General features: G+C 62.7%; 10 non-coding genes across 10 annotated transcripts; 4 read left to right on the top strand and 6 right to left on the bottom strand.

Moving 5' to 3' along the window:
- Window positions 1–2,371: 2,371 nt before the first annotated feature.
- On the bottom strand, window positions 2,372–2,443 carry TRNAE-CUC (transfer RNA glutamic acid (anticodon CUC)). The gene has a single exon. It is a non-coding gene; the product is annotated as a tRNA-Glu (tRNA).
- Window positions 2,444–2,745: 302 nt separating this feature from the next.
- On the bottom strand, window positions 2,746–2,817 carry TRNAG-UCC (transfer RNA glycine (anticodon UCC)). Its single transcript has one exon. It is a non-coding gene; the product is annotated as a tRNA-Gly (tRNA).
- A 618-nt stretch (window positions 2,818–3,435) lies between these two features.
- On the bottom strand, window positions 3,436–3,507 carry TRNAD-GUC (transfer RNA aspartic acid (anticodon GUC)). Its single transcript has one exon. It is a non-coding gene; the product is annotated as a tRNA-Asp (tRNA).
- Window positions 3,508–4,144: 637 nt separating this feature from the next.
- Window positions 4,145–4,227, top strand: TRNAL-CAG (transfer RNA leucine (anticodon CAG)). Its single transcript has one exon. It is a non-coding gene; the product is annotated as a tRNA-Leu (tRNA).
- A 1,643-nt stretch (window positions 4,228–5,870) lies between these two features.
- On the top strand, window positions 5,871–5,941 carry TRNAG-GCC (transfer RNA glycine (anticodon GCC)). The gene has a single exon. It is a non-coding gene; the product is annotated as a tRNA-Gly (tRNA).
- A 4,067-nt stretch (window positions 5,942–10,008) lies between these two features.
- TRNAE-CUC (transfer RNA glutamic acid (anticodon CUC)) lies at window positions 10,009–10,080 on the bottom strand. Its single transcript has one exon. It is a non-coding gene; the product is annotated as a tRNA-Glu (tRNA).
- Window positions 10,081–10,382: 302 nt separating this feature from the next.
- On the bottom strand, window positions 10,383–10,454 carry TRNAG-UCC (transfer RNA glycine (anticodon UCC)). Its single transcript has one exon. It is a non-coding gene; the product is annotated as a tRNA-Gly (tRNA).
- Window positions 10,455–11,072: 618 nt separating this feature from the next.
- On the bottom strand, window positions 11,073–11,144 carry TRNAD-GUC (transfer RNA aspartic acid (anticodon GUC)). Its single transcript has one exon. It is a non-coding gene; the product is annotated as a tRNA-Asp (tRNA).
- A 637-nt stretch (window positions 11,145–11,781) lies between these two features.
- Window positions 11,782–11,864, top strand: TRNAL-CAG (transfer RNA leucine (anticodon CAG)). The gene has a single exon. It is a non-coding gene; the product is annotated as a tRNA-Leu (tRNA).
- A 1,636-nt stretch (window positions 11,865–13,500) lies between these two features.
- Window positions 13,501–13,571, top strand: TRNAG-GCC (transfer RNA glycine (anticodon GCC)). The gene has a single exon. It is a non-coding gene; the product is annotated as a tRNA-Gly (tRNA).
- Window positions 13,572–16,530: the final 2,959 nt, after the last annotated feature.

Genomic DNA, 16,530 nt, shown 5'->3' with positions numbered 1-16,530 from the left:
GCCAAGATCCCACGAATGACACGGGAGAGGTTTGTGCAGTTGGTTGGACGTCTACTTTGCCCCTACAGAGGAGTTTTGGCAAGAAGTCGACTGACTTCTGCCATTGACTTGGGGGATCAGCCAAACAATAATGATCAATACGGGTTGAATAGAGGGTTGGAGCACTGGGCTCATCTGTGCTAAGGAGGGGATGGGAAAAGCGTTCCACAGCGAATCTTGGCGCTGGGGATGGGTACCATCTCCACATGTTCCTTGACATTTGGGGAGAAGATAGAGAGCGTAGGTCAGGCAATGGGAAGCAAACTTCGGCTGGAAGTCTATCAGGAACCCCAACCCCGCACATGCGCTTTGGTCAGCCTGGCCGTTGGGTTTTCCCCACGAACTCCTGCATCTCCACGCTTCAATGCCCGTGGCCAGGTTGGTCTAACTAATGGGACCTCTCAAGATTCATTTTCACATCCAGAATAGGCGAGAATCTCAAACCCGTCAACAGTGAGCGGGAGCACGTGTACACACACGCACGTGTATGTTGCGGGAAGTCAGGGACCCCGAACGGAGGGACCGGCTGGAGCCGCGGCAGAGGCACGTAAACTGTGAAGACTTCATTTTAATATGGACTTTCTTCGGTTCCCAAATAATGCTTTTATAATTTCTTACGCCTGTCTTTACTTTAATCTCTTAATCCTGTTATCTCCGTAAGCTGAGGATGTACCTCACCTCAGGACCCCTGTGACAATTGTGTTAACTCTACAAATTGATGGTAAAACACGTGTGTTTGAACAATATGAGATCAGCGCACCTTGAGAAAGAATAGAAGAACAGCGACTTTTAGGGAACAGGGGAAGACAACCATAAGGTCTGACTGCCTGCGAGGTCGGGCAAAAAGAGCCATATTTTTCTTCTTGCAGAGAGCCTATGAAGGACGTGCAAGTAGGCAAGATGTCGTTAAGACAACCTAAGTGTCCGTCAGCCGGGAAATGGATTAACAAGAATGTGGCATATGGACACCATGGAATGCCATTTGGCCGTAGAAAAGAACGAAATCCTCTCGTCTGCAGCAACAGAGGCGGAGCTATAGGTCACGATGGAACACCAAATGAGCCGGGCACAGAAAGACAGAGAGGGCAGGTTCTTACCCCAATCCTGGGAGCTCAAAAAGTTCACCTTGTGGAGGTAGAGAGTAGAACGATAGACACCAGAGGCTGGAGAGGGTGTGTGGGTGACTGCGGTGAAGAGAGGTTGGTGAAATGGGTACGAGCATGCGTTTAGATGGAGGGAATACGTTCTAAGAATGTTCTAGGGCAGAGTAGGGCGACTAGGGGTAACAACGACGTATTAGTGCGTGTTTCCGAAGAGCTCCTGGAAGACAGCACCTGAGATGCTCTCAACAGGTAGAGATCAGAGGCTGGAGAGGGTGTGTGGGTGACTGCGGTGAAGCGAGGTTGGTGAATTGGGTATCAGCATGCGTTTAGATGGAGGGAATACGTTCTAAGAATGTTCTAGGGCAGAGTAGGGCGACTAGGGGTAACAACGACGTATTAGTGCGTGTTTCCGAAGAGCTCCTGGAAGACAGCACCTGAGATGCTCCCAACAGGTAGAGACGACAGACACCCACGGGATGGATGCCCTACATCCCCTCAGTGGCTCATCGATCACTACGCAGTCTACACGTGTTACCACACGTCACAGGAATCCCATCGATATCATGTCCGCATGAAGAAGAACATAGTCATGCTGCCAGAGTGACTGTCGCAGCTCGGCCTCCCTGGCGCTATGGCCCGTGGTCTCGGCTCCTCAAGTTCCGCTGCCATTTCTACCGAAGCCGGTGACACCCGTGGAGCCCAATCACGGATCCCGCGCTCAGGGTCTGGCACGCCTCGGAAAAGCCAGTGCGCTTGCTGGCATGAGTGGCTCTGGCGGGTGGCCCAACCATTAGGCCCAGATCCCCCGCAGCCGAGAGAGAAGTGGCCCGTCAGCCACCGGGCTTGGCTTGGCGGAAGCCGCTCTGCTCGAGAGTCCTGGCCCATTCGGTGGCCAGCCGAGAGTGCGAGGGTGGCGGTGGTGGTGGCGGGTCACCTGGCGGCCATGGGAGGAGAAAGCCTGACCTGGCCAGTGGGCTTTGCCGCTGAGAAAGAGTGGGAGCGAGGCGAGCACGTGACAAGGAAGAGCTGTGAAGCTGATGTTGCGAAGGTGGCGCCAGCGAGGCCAAAAGGACGGATGGGTGGAGGCAGGCGGGGAGCGTTGGGGCGCACGTGGAGGCCGCGGGAGGTTGTGGCTGGGGCGCGGGAGAAGCGAGCGAGCGAGCCTGTTGGCCAAAAGGGGAGGTGTGAAGGGGCCTGGCAGCTGGCAGGCAGAGCCAAAGAAGGAAGGCTTCCCTGACCGGGAATCGAACCCGGGCCGCGGCGGTGAGAGCGCCGAATCCTAACCACTAGACCACCAGGGAGAGACGGCTTCGGGGCCCGGCTTGCGCCTCCTGGCCCCGGGCGCCTCCGGCCCCCAGCACTACCTTGGCGCTACCTTGGCGCTACCTTGGCGCCTGTCCCCTGCTTCGGGTTAAAACAAACACCCGCAACCAGCCCCCGCGACGCCGGCGGCAACCGGCCTGCCCTCACGAGCAGCTCTGCCCTGTTCGCAGCACACCCTCCAAACACCGCGCGCCTCCTTCCCGGGCGCACAGGCACGCAGCCACAGGCCAAGCTGCCACACGAGCTCCGCGCCCGGGACCTCCGCAAAAGGTCGGCCCGCTGCGTTGGCCGGGAATCGAACCCGGGTCAACTGCTTGGAAGGCAGCTATGCTCACCACTATACCACCAACGCCGCACGGCGCGGGCAGCCCCGCCACGCCGGCCCGGGGCTCCCACCAGCGCGCCGCCGACGCCCGGGGCAGCGCGGCCCCGACGCCCGGTCCGTCCGCCCGCCCGCAGCTCCGCGCTGCCACGGCCCCGCCGAAGGCCGCCCGGCGCCCCACCGGTGCAAGGCGAGCGCGGCTGCCCCGTTCCGCCCGCCTGCCTCTGGGGGCGCTCTCGCTCCCTCGCCGCCCGGGGCCGCCAGAGCCCTTCCCCACCAGGTGCCCGGCGGGGACACGGCCGGCGCCGACAGGGTCCTCGCTCCTCCGCCTCCCACCGGGCGCCGGGCCCTGTGCGTCGCAGAAAGCCTCTTCCGACACCCACTTTGGGCCGGCAGCTCGTCGGGCGCCGTGGGGGGCCAGAGGAGGCCGCCCGCCTGCGGCGACCAAGCCGCGGGCGAGAAGAAAAGGCAGGAGGCCAAGGGGGCCCAGGAGGCCAAGGGGGCCCAGGGGGCCCAGGGGGCCCAGGGGGCCAAGGGGCCGGGCAGGCCAGGCCCGAGATGGCGCACTGCCACTAGCTGGAGGGCGGAGGAAGGAGAAGGAGGGCCCACAGGCTGGGTCCGAGGCGGCGGCCCAAAAAGGACGGCTGCCTCCCCGTCGGGGAATCGAACCCCGGTCTCCCGCGTGACAGGCGGGGATACTCACCACTATACTAACGAGGACGACGGCGACCGTCGCCGGGACGCCAGACCCCACTGCGACCGCGGACGCCTAGCCCTGCCTTGATCCCCTCCCCCGACCGCAGGGGCCCGGTGTGTGCTCGCCCTCCACCCGCCAACCGCCACCCGCCACCCGCCACCCGTCACCCGCCACCCGCCACCCGCCCCCCGCCACCATTGGCGCGACCTACCCCGACACCCAACAAAGCACCCTGCGATCCCGCTGGGACCCGGAGCCGGACCCGGACCCCGACAGGTACCGGAGCGGCGTGGAACCTCCCCGTGCGCCCTGCCTGCTGTCTCCAACGCGGGGATCGCGCCGGGGCAGGAAGAGGCGCGGGCGAAACAGTCAGGCCGCTGCTCCTAGGACGCGGTGGGCGCAGCGCCCTGCGGGGTTCGGCGAGCCCAGGCGCGGGGGCTGGGGCGTGCGGCGGCGGCGGCCGGCCCGACGCGGACCGTTTGGGTCCGGGGTGGGGACGCGGGGGCGTCCACGTCAACGCCGGCCGGCTCCGTTCACCTGGCGCCCGCTCCGCCCGCGCGGTCCGTCGGTTGCGCACCGAACCCAGACAGGCGCCGGCCAACGGCGCAGGCGTTCGCGCCGGGTCCCAGCCATGCGAGCGGCGACGCGCTCCGGCGCGCCGTCAGGATGGCCGAGCGGTCTAAGGCGCTGCGTTCAGGTCGCAGTCTCCCCTGGAGGCGTGGGTTCGAATCCCACTCCTGACAAGCCGACCTTTTGGCCCGCCCGCCGGAGGGCAACGCCCATGGCAACCCTGGAGCACCTTTGGCCGGTTCCTGCCTTGAGCCCTTGCCCGCTCTCCAAACTCCAGCCCCCTTGAAGCAAGCCTCCAAAACGCCGCCGCTTCTCAGGCACGTCCGTTCTTCCTGCCCACCCGCCGCCTGTCGCAGAAACAGCCCAGGACCATGCGCCAGCGCCCGCGACCCTCTACCAATTGCCCTTCGGACGGACGCCCTCCCCGCCACCTCGCACGCCCTCTTCCCTGGCCCCACACACAGCGAGCGACCGCGACCACCTTCCACGCTCTTCCCTGCCTATCTCCTCCGCCCGCCCAAACAGACACAGCCCAGATTCTTGCCCTATTCCTCCTTTTCCCTCCTTCCTCCCACCGGCCTCCGCCCACCGCCCACCGCCCACCGCCCACCGCCCACCGCCTCGAATCGCCGCTGCGCTGCCCAGAGGCGTCCTGGCCTGCACAGCCCGCCCGGTTTCACCCTCCAACTTCTGACCGCTGAACGGCAGCGAGCGACTCGCTCGTGGAGCCGCACACACTTCTCCCACCAGAGGCACGCCATCCAACATCCTGTCCTTTCCTCCGACCCCTCGGACCCCGGCCGCGCATTCCATTCTCCAGACGCCCTAGCCACGTCGCCGATCCCACCTCGCTACTTGTGCTCCCTTCCCGCTAACACCTGCCTGCCGGCCCACCTGCAGCCCGGACGCCTGCCGGCCACAGGCAGCGGGAACCCTGCACACAGCCTGGCAGGCGAGTCCAAACCCGGAAAGACAGCCAACGAGGAATCACGAGCGGAAGCCCTAGATCCCCGTCACGCGCCCACAAACGCCAGGCCCCGCCGGGACCAGCTCCGCGCCACACCGCATCCCCACGGGGGAAGCCGCGGCCTGGGCCGTCCCAGCCACACCCAGCGCGCCTTCTCCAGGGTCAGCCAGCTGCGGCTCTGCCGAAGCGCTCCTCCGCTCCTTTCTCGCGCTCCAGCCTCCCTACCAGCCCAAGTGCGAGCCGGTGGGGTGGGTCACAGCGCAGGAGCGAGGCGCCCACGGACTTGGTCTGCGTTTCTGAGCCCGCACGCCACGGCTGCGAGACCCGTTCCCCATCGCCGCCCCCGCTCGCTGACACACCCACCTCCCCACCCACCCGCAGGTGACACAAGTGAGAAGGCCGGCCCGGCGGTGAAGAAAAGAAAGAAAAAAAAAGGACCCTCGAAAGAAAGAAAGAAAGAAAGAAACAAACAAAAACAAAAACAAGAACTTTGGGTCTGTGCCGGGGATCCGCGCTCAGCAAGGCCCGCCACAGCTCACCTGCCCACACGGGCATTCGGGCGCGGGCCACGGCTGGTCCTTCCCCTGGAGACCCCGGCGGGCAGTCTCTCGGCCCTGGGCGGCAGAGAAAGCACAAGATGGGCCGAGTCGGCCTCTCTCCCTCCGCTCTCCCTCCGCGCCCCGCCTCAGGTCCCTCGACGTGACGGGAGCCTCCCCTTCTGCCCGCCCCATCGGGCCAGCCTCTCGTGGCCGCTCCAATAGGACGGAGGCCCACGGCAGGCGGTGACCAGTGAACGGCCGCTGGTGGCGAGCTCCGCTGCACCAGCTTCCGTTGGCGTTTGCCATCGGTGCATGGGTGGTTCAGTGGTAGAATTCTCGCCTGCCACGCGGGAGGCCCGGGTTCGATTCCCGGCCCATGCAGCACACCCTCCCATTTTGGTGCTGCAGCAGCACCAAGGCGTAGCTGCGCTCGCCTCTGCCGCCTCCTTACACTCGGGGCGCGCGAGCGAGTCCGGCACCGGCTGCGCTCCCACGCGCGACGCCCCTCTGCCCTTTCTTCCGTGCCTCTCTCCACTGACTTACGGTTGAGCCTGTCCCCCCGCCCCCCCACCTTGGTAACAACAACCCCTCCAAACACGAGAGCGCGCCAGACACCAGCCCTGGGCAGCCTCCTGCTCCTGTTTCTCTTCATTGCCCTGCCACCGCCTCTGCCCGACGCATTTCACTTCAAGGAACACCGCCAGGCACCACGGGCTTGCAGCCACTCGCCCCACCTCTCCTCTTCACATTTCACCACCTCGACCTCTTTTCCTCTCTCTCTCTCCCCCTCGCTGGCTCCCCACATCCAGAAAATGATGCCATGGTTGCCCTTCCAGTAGGAAGGAAGTCGCGACTCCGGGGAGTAACTCATCACTTTCCCCTAGTTGGTCACACAGTCCTTAACGCGACCACACGAGTGTACGCGTGGCATGTGCACCGTCTATATTCATCGTGTTCCGGCTACTCCACACTCTCTCCCCTCATTCTGCCGGCACCACCACCGCCATGTCCATCTCCCAACCTAACCCCAATCCACCACTTTAGTCGACGATGCTGCCTTGTTTCTCTCCCTCGGACCTCTTTTCATCTCAGCCCCAGACACATGCCTGAGACGTGAATGTGCGTCCTGAAGACGGCTTATTTATGTCTCGGGTCCAGTTGCATTCCCTACCCTTTTGGGACGTGGGACGTGGCCTCCAGTCGCTCTGTCACGACGTCTCTCCCACCCTGGGCTGCTTGCCACCTCACCCCAGCCCCACTCCATACTCTGACCGCCCAGCCCAAGCAGCAGCCCAGTCTCGCCGGCGGGGGTGCCCTTTGACCACACAGACTTCCTTCCTGCCCAGGCCAACCCGCTGAAAAGGTACTGTTCCCACCAGCCTTCAGGCTCAGCCCTCCCTCCACCACCTTTGTCTCACCCCACCCGCCCTTTCACTCACACACACACACACACACACACACACACACACACAGACACACACTCTCTCTCTCTCTCTGTCTGTCTCTCTCTCTCAATCTCTCACCCTCTCTGTCTTTCTCTGTCTCTGTCTCTGTCTCTCTCTCTCTCTCTCTCTCTCTGTCTCTATCTCTCTGTCTCTCTCTCTCGCACAGTCAACTCTCCCTCTCGCCGTCAATGTCCCTCACTCAGACGACTCATATCCCCCAGCCCTGGCCTCCTTCAGGCTCTTCAGACACACGCCAGCTCCGCCACCAGCTGGGATCCCTCCGACCGCATAGGCGGCCCGCGAGGTGCCCTGACGCCCCAGGCATCTGCACAACCTCCGTTTCACTGGACAGCCTCACTCCCAGACCTGGCCAGCCAGCCCTGTGCACCCCCTGGACACCCTGGACTCCTTCTTCCAGCTCCCAGCACGCGACATGCTTCTCTCCTTTCCTCGGTGTCAGCCCCTTGCCCCGGGCGGGGGTGGACGCCAGCCACGGGAACGGACACCTTCGTCCATCACTGTCACCCACTGACATCCACCCACATCACGCTGGCAAGCAAGCCAGCCTCCCGTGGGGATGGCAAACATCTCTATCCCCGACAGGGTCTGGTCTCTGCAGGTGATCCGACTGTGCCAAGATCCCACGAATGACACGGGAGAGGTTTGTGCAGTTGGTTGGACGTCTACTTTGCCCCTACAGAGGAGTTTTGGCAAGAAGTCGACTGACTTCTGCCATTGACTTGGGGGATCAGCCAAACAATAATGATCAATACGGGTTGAATAGAGGGTTGGAGCACTGGGCTCATCTGTGCTAAGGAGGGGATGGGAAAAGCGTTCCACAGCGAATCTTGGCGCTGGGGATGGGTACCATCTCCACATGTTCCTTGACATTTGGGGAGAAGATAGAGAGCGTAGGTCAGGCAATGGGAAGCAAACTTCGGCTGGAAGTCTATCAGGAACCCCAACCCCGCACATGCGCTTTGGTCAGCCTGGCCGTTGGGTTTTCCCCACGAACTCCTGCATCTCCACGCTTCAATGCCCGTGGCCAGGTTGGTCTAACTAATGGGACCTCTCAAGATTCATTTTCACATCCAGAATAGGCGAGAATCTCAAACCCGTCAACAGTGAGCGGGAGCACGTGTACACACACGCACGTGTATGTTGCGGGAAGTCAGGGACCCCGAACGGAGGGACCGGCTGGAGCCGCGGCAGAGGCACGTAAACTGTGAAGACTTCATTTTAATATGGACTTTCTTCGGTTCCCAAATAATGCTTTTATAATTTCTTACGCCTGTCTTTACTTTAATCTCTTAATCCTGTTATCTCCGTAAGCTGAGGATGTACCTCACCTCAGGACCCCTGTGACAATTGTGTTAACTCTACAAATTGATGGTAAAACACGTGTGTTTGAACAATATGAGATCAGCGCACCTTGAGAAAGAATAGAAGAACAGCGACTTTTAGGGAACAGGGGAAGACAACCATAAGGTCTGACTGCCTGCGAGGTCGGGCAAAAAGAGCCATATTTTTCTTCTTGCAGAGAGCCTATGAAGGACGTGCAAGTAGGCAAGATGTCGTTAAGACAACCTAAGTGTCCGTCAGCCGGGAAATGGATTAACAAGAATGTGGCATATGGACACCATGGAATGCCATTTGGCCGTAGAAAAGAACGAAATCCTCTCGTCTGCAGCAACAGAGGCGGAGCTATAGGTCACGATGGAACACCAAATGAGCCGGGCACAGAAAGACAGAGAGGGCAGGTTCTTACCCCAATCCTGGGAGCTCAAAAAGTTCACCTTGTGGAGGTAGAGAGTAGAACGATAGACACCAGAGGCTGGAGAGGGTGTGTGGGTGACTGCGGTGAAGAGAGGTTGGTGAAATGGGTACGAGCATGCGTTTAGATGGAGGGAATACGTTCTAAGAATGTTCTAGGGCAGAGTAGGGCGACTAGGGGTAACAACGACGTATTAGTGCGTGTTTCCGAAGAGCTCCTGGAAGACAGCACCTGAGATGCTCTCAACAGGTAGAGATCAGAGGCTGGAGAGGGTGTGTGGGTGACTGCGGTGAAGCGAGGTTGGTGAATTGGGTACCAGCATGCGTTTAGATGGAGGGAATACGTTCTAAGAATGTTCTAGGGCAGAGTAGGGCGACTAGGGGTAACAACGACGTATTAGTGCGTGTTTCCGAAGAGCTCCTGGAAGACAGCACCTGAGACGCTCCCAACAGGTAGAGACGACAGACACCCACGGGATGGATGCCCTACATCCCCTCAGTGGCTCATCGATCACTACGCAGTCTACACGTGTTACCACACGTCACAGGAATCCCATCGATATCATGTCCGCATGAAGAAGAACATAGTCATGCTGCCAGAGTGACTGTCGCAGCTCGGCCTCCCTGGCGCTATGGCCCGTGGTCTCGGCTCCTCAAGTTCCGCTGCCATTTCTACCGAAGCCGGTGACACCCGTGGAGCCCAATCACGGATCCCGCGCTCAGGGTCTGGCACGCCTCGGAAAAGCCAGTGCGCTTGCTGGCATGAGTGGCTCTGGCGGGTGGCCCAACCATTAGGCCCAGATCCCCCGCAGCCGAGAGAGAAGTGGCCCGTCAGCCACCGGGCTTGGCTTGGCGGAAGCCGCTCTGCTCGAGAGTCCTGGCCCATTCGGTGGCCAGCCGAGAGTGCGAGGGTGGCGGTGGTGGTGGCGGGTCACCTGGCGGCCATGGGAGGAGAAAGCCTGACCTGGCCAGTGGGCTTTGCCGCTGAGAAAGAGTGGGAGCGAGGCGAGCACGTGACAAGGAAGAGCTGTGAAGCTGATGTTGCGAAGGTGGCGCCAGCGAGGCCAAAAGGACGGATGGGTGGAGGCAGGCGGGGAGCGTTGGGGCGCACGTGGAGGCCGCGGGAGGTTGTGGCTGGGGCGCGGGAGAAGCGAGCGAGCGAGCCTGTTGGCCAAAAGGGGAGGTGTGAAGGGGCCTGGCAGCTGGCAGGCAGAGCCAAAGAAGGAAGGCTTCCCTGACCGGGAATCGAACCCGGGCCGCGGCGGTGAGAGCGCCGAATCCTAACCACTAGACCACCAGGGAGAGACGGCTTCGGGGCCCGGCTTGCGCCTCCTGGCCCCGGGCGCCTCCGGCCCCCAGCACTACCTTGGCGCTACCTTGGCGCTACCTTGGCGCCTGTCCCCTGCTTCGGGTTAAAACAAACACCCGCAACCAGCCCCCGCGACGCCGGCGGCAACCGGCCTGCCCTCACGAGCAGCTCTGCCCTGTTCGCAGCACACCCTCCAAACACCGCGCGCCTCCTTCCCGGGCGCACAGGCACGCAGCCACAGGCCAAGCTGCCACACGAGCTCCGCGCCCGGGACCTCCGCAAAAGGTCGGCCCGCTGCGTTGGCCGGGAATCGAACCCGGGTCAACTGCTTGGAAGGCAGCTATGCTCACCACTATACCACCAACGCCGCACGGCGCGGGCAGCCCCGCCACGCCGGCCCGGGGCTCCCACCAGCGCGCCGCCGACGCCCGGGGCAGCCCGGCCCCGACGCCCGGTCCGTCCGCCCGCCCGCAGCTCCGCGCTGCCACGGCCCCGCCGAAGGCCGCCCGGCGCCCCACCGGTGCAAGGCGAGCGCGGCTGCCCCGTTCCGCCCGCCTGCCTCTGGGGGCGCTCTCGCTCCCTCGCCGCCCGGGGCCGCCAGAGCCCTTCCCCACCAGGTGCCCGGCGGGGACACGGCCGGCGCCGACAGGGTCCTCGCTCCTCCGCCTCCCACCGGGCGCCGGGCCCTGTGCGTCGCAGAAAGCCTCTTCCGACACCCACTTTGGGCCGGCAGCTCGTCGGGCGCCGTGGGGGGCCAGAGGAGGCCGCCCGCCTGCGGCGACCAAGCCGCGGGCGAGAAGAAAAGGCAGGAGGCCAAGGGGGCCCAGGAGGCCAAGGGGGCCCAGGGGGCCCAGGGGGCCCAGGGGGCCAAGGGGCCGGGCAGGCCAGGCCCGAGATGGCGCACTGCCACTAGCTGGAGGGCGGAGGAAGGAGAAGGAGGGCCCACAGGCTGGGTCCGAGGCGGCGGCCCAAAAAGGACGGCTGCCTCCCCGTCGGGGAATCGAACCCCGGTCTCCCGCGTGACAGGCGGGGATACTCACCACTATACTAACGAGGACGACGGCGACCGTCGCCGGGACGCCAGACCCCACTGCGACCGCGGACGCCTAGCCCTGCCTTGATCCCCTCCCCCGACCGCAGGGGCCCGGTGCGTGCTCGCCCTCCACCCGCCAACCGCCACCCGCCACCCGCCACCCGTCACCCGCCACCCGCCACCCGCCCCCCGCCACCATTGGCGCGACCTACCCCGACACCCAACAAAGCACCCTGCGATCCCGCTGGGACCCGGAGCCGGACCCGGACCCCGACAGGTACCGGAGCGGCGTGGAACCTCCCCGTGCGCCCTGCCTGCTGTCTCCAACGCGGGGATCGCGCCGGGGCAGGAAGAGGCGCGGGCGAAACAGTCAGGCCGCTGCTCCTAGGACGCGGTGGGCGCAGCGCCCTGCGGGGTTCGGCGAGCCCAGGCGCGGGGGCTGGGGCGTGCGGCGGCGGCGGCCGGCCCGACGCGGACCGTTTGGGTCCGGGGTGGGGACGCGGGGGCGTCCACGTCAACGCCGGCCGGCTCCGTTCACCTGGCGCCCGCTCCGCCCGCGCGGTCCGTCGGTTGCGCACCGAACCCAGACAGGCGCCGGCCAACGGCGCAGGCGTTCGCGCCGGGTCCCAGCCATGCGAGCGGCGACGCGCCCCGGCGCGCCGTCAGGATGGCCGAGCGGTCTAAGGCGCTGCGTTCAGGTCGCAGTCTCCCCTGGAGGCGTGGGTTCGAATCCCACTCCTGACAAGCCGACCTTTTGGCCCGCCCGCCGGAGGGCAACGCCCATGGCAACCCTGGAGCACCTTTGGCCGGTTCCTGCCTTGAGCCCTTGCCCGCTCTCCAAACTCCAGCCCCCTTGAAGCAAGCCTCCAAAACGCCGCCGCTTCTCAGGCACGTCCGTTCTTCCTGCCCACCCGCCGCCTGTCGCAGAAACAGCCCAGGACCATGCGCCAGCGCCCGCGACCCTCTACCAATTGCCCTTCGGACGGACGCCCTCCCCGCCACCTCGCACGCCCTCTTCCCTGGCCCCACACACAGCGAGCGACCGCGACCACCTTCCACGCTCTTCCCTGCCTATCTCCTCCGCCCGCCCAAACAGACACAGCCCAGATTCTTGCCCTATTCCTCCTTTTCCCTCCTTCCTCCCACCGGCCTCCGCCCACCGCCCACCGCCCACCGCCCACCGCCTCGAATCGCCGCTGCGCTGCCCAGAGGCGTCCTGGCCTGCACAGCCCGCCCGGTTTCACCCTCCAACTTCTGACCGCTGAACGGCAGCGAGCGACTCGCTCGTGGAGCCGCACACACTTCTCCCACCAGAGGCACGCCATCCAACATCCTGTCCTTTCCTCCGACCCCTCGGACCCCGGCCGCGCATTCCATTCTCCAGACGCCCTAGCCACGTCGCCGATCCCACCTCGCTACTTGTGCTCCCTTCCCGCTAACACCTGCCTGCCGGCCCACCTGCAGCCCGGACGCCTGCCGGCCACAGGCAGCGGGAACCCTGCACACAGCCTGGCAGGCGAGTCCAAACCCGGAAAGACAGCCAACGAGGAATCACGAGCGGAAGCCCTAGATCCCCGTCACGCGCCCACAAACGCCAGGCCCCGCCGGGACCAGCTCCGCGCCACACCGCATCCCCACGGGGGAAGCCGCGGCCTGGGCCGTCCCAGCCACACCCAGCGCGCCTTCTCCAGGGTCAGCCAGCTGCGGCTCTGCCGAAGCGCTCCTCCGCTCCTTTCTCGCGCTCCAGCCTCCCTACCAGCCCAAGTGCGAGCCGGTGGGGTGGGTCACAGCGCAGGAGCGAGGCGCCCACGGACTTGGTCTGCGTTTCTGAGCCCGCACGCCACGGCTGCGAGACCCGTTCCCCATCGCCGCCCCCGCTCGCTGACACACCCACCTCCCCACCCACCCGCAGGTGACACAAGTGAGAAGGCCGGCCCGGCGGTGAAGAAAAGAAAGAAAAAAAAAGGACCCTCGAAAGAAAGAAAGAAAGAAACAAACAAACAAAAACAAAAACAAGAACTTTGGGTCTGTGCCGGGTATCCGCGCTCAGCAAGGCCCGCCACAGCTCACCTGCCCACACGGGCATTCGGGCGCGGGCCACGGCTGGTCCTTCCCCTGGAGACCCCGGCGGGCAGTCTCTCGGCCCTGGGCGGCAGAGAAAGCGCAAGATGGGCCGAGTCGGCCTCTCTCCCTCCGCTCTCCCTCCGCGCCCCGCCTCAGGTCCCTCGACGTGACGGGAGCCTCCCCTTCTGCCCGCCCCATCGGGCCAGCCTCTCGTGGCCGCTCCAATAGGACGGAGGCCCACGGCAGGCGGTGACCAGTGAACGGCCGCTGGTGGCGAGCTCCGCTGCACCAGCTTCCGTTGGCGTTTGCCATCGGTGCATGGGTGGTTCAGTGGTAGAATTCTCGCCTGCCACGCGGGAGGCCCGGGTTCGATTCCCGGCCCATGCAGCACACCCTCCCATTTTGGTGCTGCAGCAGCACCAAGGCGTAGCTGCGCTCGCCTCTGCCGCCTCCTTACACTCGGGGCGCGCGAGCGAGTCCGGCACCGGCTGCGCTCCCACGCGCGACGCCCCTCTGCCCTTTCTTCCGTGCCTCTCTCCACTGACTTACGGTTGAGCCTGTCCCCCCGCCCCCCCACCTTGGTAACAACAACCCCTCCAAACACGAGAGCGCGCCAGACACCAGCCCTGGGCAGCCTCCTGCTCCTGTTTCTCTTCATTGCCCTGCCACCGCCTCTGCCCGACGCATTTCACTTCAAGGAACACCGCCAGGCACCACGGGCTTGCAGCCACTCGCCCCACCTCTCCTCTTCACATTTCACCACCTCGACCTCTTTTCCTCTCTCTCTCTCCCCCTCGCTGGCTCCCCACATCCAGAAAATGATGCCATGGTTGCCCTTCCAGTAGGAAGGAAGTCGCGACTCCGGGGAGTAACTCATCACTTTCCCCTAGTTGGTCACACAGTCCTTAACGCGACCACACGAGTGTACGCGTGGCATGTGCACCGTCTATATTCATCGTGTTCCGGCTACTCCACACTCTCTCCCCTCATTCTGCCGGCACCACCACCGCCATGTCCATCTCCCAACCTAACCCCAATCCACCACTTTAGTCGACGATGCTGCCTTGTTTCTCTCCCTCGGACCTCTTTTCATCTCAGCCCCAGACACATGCCTGAGACGTGAATGTGCGTCCTGAAGACGGCTTATTTATGTCTCGGGTCCAGTTGCATTCCCTACCCTTTTGGGACGTGGGACGTGGCCTCCAGTCGCTCTGTCACGACGTCTCTCCCACCCTGGGCTGCTTGCCACCTCACCCCAGCCCCACTCCATACTCTGACCGCCCAGCCCAAGCAGCAGCCCAGTCTCGCCGGCGGGGGTGCCCTTTGACCACACAGACTTCCTTCCTGCCCAGGCCAACCCGCTGAAAAGGTACTGTTCCCACCAGCCTTCAGGCTCAGCCCTCCCTCCACCACCTTTGTCTCACCCCACCCGCCCTTTCACTCACACACACACACACACACACACACACACACACACACAGACACACACTCTCTCTCTCTCTCTGTCTGTCTCTCTCTCTCAATCTCTCACCCTCTCTGTCTTTCTCTGTCTCTGTCTCTGTCTCTCTCTCTCTCTCTCTCTCTCTGTCTCTATCTCTCTGTCTCTCTCTCTCGCACAGTCAACTCTCCCTCTCGCCGTCAATGTCCCTCACTCAGACGACTCATATCCCCCAGCCCTGGCCTCCTTCAGGCTCTTCAGACACACGCCAGCTCCGCCACCAGCTGGGATCCCTCCGACCGCATAGGCGGCCCGCGAGGTGCCCTGACGCCCCAGGCATCTGCACAACCTCCGTTTCACTGGACAGCCTCACTCCCAGACCTGGCCAGCCAGCCCTGTGCACCCCCTGGACACCCTGGACTCCTTCTTCCAGCTCCCAGCACGCGACATGCTTCTCTCCTTTCCTCGGTGTCAGCCCCTTGCCCCGGGCGGGGGTGGACGCCAGCCACGGGAACGGACACCTTCGTCCATCACTGTCACCCACTGACATCCACCCACATCACGCTGGCAAGCAAGCCAGCCTCCCGTGGGGATGGCAAACATCTCTATCCCCGACAGGGTCTGGTCTCTGCAGGTGATCCGACTGTGCCAAGATCCCACGAATGACACGGGAGAGGTTTGTGCAGTTGGTTGGACGTCTACTTTGCCCCTACAGAGGAGTTTTGGCAAGAAGTCGACTGACTTCTGCCATTGACTTGGGGGATCAGCCAAACAATAATGATCAATACGGGTTGAATAGAGGGTTGGAGCACTGGGCTCATCTGTGCTAAGGAGGGGATGGGAAAAGCGTTCCACAGCGAATCTTGGCGCTGGGGATGGGTACCATCTCCACATGTTCCTTGACATTTGGGGAGAAGATAGAGAGCGTAGGTCAGGCAATGGGAAGCAAACTTCGGCTGGAAGTCTATCAGGAACCCCAACCCCGCACATGCGCTTTGGTCAGCCTGGCCGTTGGGTTTTCCCCACGAACTCCTGCATCTCCACGCTTCAATGCCCGTGGCCAGGTTGGTCTAACTAATGGGACCTCTCAAGATTCATTTTCACATCCAGAATAGGCGAGAATCTCAAACCCGTCAACAGTGAGCGGGAGCACGTGTACACACACGCACGTGTATGTTGCGGGAAGTCAGGGACCCCGAACGGAGGGACCGGCTGGAGCCGCGGCAGAGGCACGTAAACTGTGAAGACTTCATTTTAATATGGACTTTCTTCGGTTCCCAAATAATGCTTTTATAATTTCTTACGCCTGTCTTTACTTTAATCTCTTAATCCTGTTATCTCCGTAAGCTGAGGATGTACCTCACCTCAGGACCCCTGTGACAATTGTGTTAACTCTACAAATTGATGGTAAAACACGTGTGTTTGAACAATATGAGATCAGCGCACCTTGAGAAAGAATAGAAGAACAGCGACTTTTAGGGAACAGGGGAAGACAACCATAAGGTCTGACTGCCTGCGAGGTCGGGCAAAAAGAGCCATATTTTTCTTCTTGCAGAGAGCCTATGAAGGACGTGCAAGTAGGCAAGATGTCGTTAAGACAACCTAAGTGTCCGTCAGCCGGGAAATGGATTAACAAGAATGTGGCATATGGACACCATGGAATGCCATTTGGCCGTAGAAAAGAACGAAATCCTCTCGTCTGCAGCAACAGAGGCGGAGCTATAGGTCACGATGGAACACCAAATGAGCCGGGCACAGAAAGACAGAGAGGGCAGGTTCTTACCCCAATCCTGGGAGCTCAAAAAGTTCACCTTGTGGAGGTAGAGAGTAGAACGATAGACACCAGAGGCTGGAGAGGGTGTGTGGGTGACTGCGGTGAAGAGAGGTTGGTGAAATGGGTACGAGCAT

This window comes from Pongo abelii, chromosome 1 (assembly GCF_028885655.2).
Source record: "Pongo abelii isolate AG06213 chromosome 1, NHGRI_mPonAbe1-v2.0_pri, whole genome shotgun sequence".
NCBI lineage: Eukaryota > Metazoa > Chordata > Mammalia > Primates > Hominidae > Pongo > Pongo abelii.
The sequence above is the reverse complement of the archived record's forward strand: the minus strand, read 5'-3'. Positions and strand labels throughout refer to the sequence as shown.